Source organism: Hyalella azteca, unplaced genomic scaffold (assembly GCF_000764305.2).
Source record: "Hyalella azteca isolate HAZT.00-mixed unplaced genomic scaffold, Hazt_2.0.2 contig5975, whole genome shotgun sequence".
Classification (NCBI taxonomy): domain Eukaryota; kingdom Metazoa; phylum Arthropoda; class Malacostraca; order Amphipoda; family Hyalellidae; genus Hyalella; species Hyalella azteca.
In genome coordinates, this window is record NW_025936148.1 from 11,320 (window position 1) to 12,895 (window position 1,576).

Sequence of the window (1,576 nt, forward strand, 5' to 3'; positions counted from 1 at the left end):
TTGTATCAATAGGATACAAAATAGACTATTGTATAAAATTTTGCCTTTTCTCACAACAATCAACCGTTCCTTGTGAAAGAAAGAGTATTGATAACATGTTTAACGTAGATCATTATGTATCCCTTCACATGCTTCATGCTTTCTCATTAGTATGTCATATGAAGTTTTTTCCAAGATTCATGACAGGAATATTGGTTGTCACGTAAACAAATACCTTGTCAATACTCTTTGGTTTTCTTTTTAGGCTCTTCGTCGGTCCAGCCGCTGCTGGACCGACGAAGTTCCATCATCAGGAATGTTCTTCGTTTATCATGTTTATCAGCCGTCGCGTCATGTTCCTCTCCTCTGGAATTCTCAGCAGCCGCGTTGTGTAGGAGGCGGGAGATCAGGTAACATCATTATTATACATCCCGAGCTTCCGAACATATTATTAACTTTCCAATGCAACATGAGCGAATACCTAATGATGTATTGCAACATGAGCCAATACTAATGAGGCCACCAACATAACAAAGCTGGTTTGCTAGTGATTAATTTACTTAACAAAGTTGATCGAAACTCAGAAGGAAAAACTTTAAAGTCACTTGCACGCGATTTTTTTAAACTTTAATCATTACAGATTTAATTCCTCATATCATTACAATTGAAATTCATCTTGAATCGATTTATTTCTTCCTGAGAAATTTTAACAATAATAAGAAACCAGCTCGTCTCTTGACTTGACAGTAAACTTTTAAAATAATAAATTTCCAATATTTTTATTCCATTTTAAATTATTTTTATTTTCAATGGTTGATTATATAGAATGAATCATCGAGCGCCATTGCGATTTTTTTCGGTTTCGCATCTCTGCATTGTAAGGAATTTATACGAATATAACAGCTAATAATTTTTATTGAAATAGAAACGAAAGAAACTTGGACATCAGTGCAGTCTGTCAAGAACTGTAGAGGCTGATGTTCACGAAACTGAAATTAGAGACAAAAGATCTAAATTAAAATGATGTAGGAATACTTGAAATGACTTTAAACTATTATATTCAGCAATTCCAATTCAATGGCACAAGATATGACAGTAACGCAGTTTCCACTTCTAACCTTAAATTAAACAAAGTACAATGCAGAACAGGTAGTGTACACTGGCAGCACCGGAGGCAAGAAGCGAGATGACACACGAGACGAGAGGTGAATACCGGGGGTTATACTGTAATATAACGGAATAAACGGTTAGTTCGGGTTTAAAATACTAGCAAGAATCTTAGTAATACGGTATGAACAAGTCAAAGCTAGACATTTTCACAAGACATAATTTAAATTATAGCGAAGACCAACCTTCAAAATTATTGCCATTGGCGAATTTCGAAGTGGCTTGGATAAAGCCGTTCAGAGGTATATTTGTGGTAAAATGGTGCAATTAATGAAATATTAGTTAATGGCTGGCCCAACTTGTTAAGTTAGCAGAAGGAGGTTAATGTGCACAAGTGCAATTAGTAGTTTTAAGTTAAAGCTCGAAAGCCGGCAATACTGCCAAAGTAATGCGTCAAAGACGACTTTAAATTGTTGGGCCAAACCAAAGA

General features: G+C 35.3%; 1 long non-coding RNA gene across 1 annotated transcript; it reads right to left on the reverse strand.

Moving 5' to 3' along the window:
• Positions 1-876: 876 nt before the first annotated feature.
• LOC125177957 lies at positions 877-1,325 on the reverse strand. The gene is made up of 2 exons (XR_007156730.1): positions 1,098-1,325; positions 877-968 (listed from the first exon to the last, which is right to left on the reverse strand). It is a non-coding gene; the product is annotated as an uncharacterized LOC125177957 (long non-coding RNA).
• Positions 1,326-1,576: the final 251 nt, after the last annotated feature.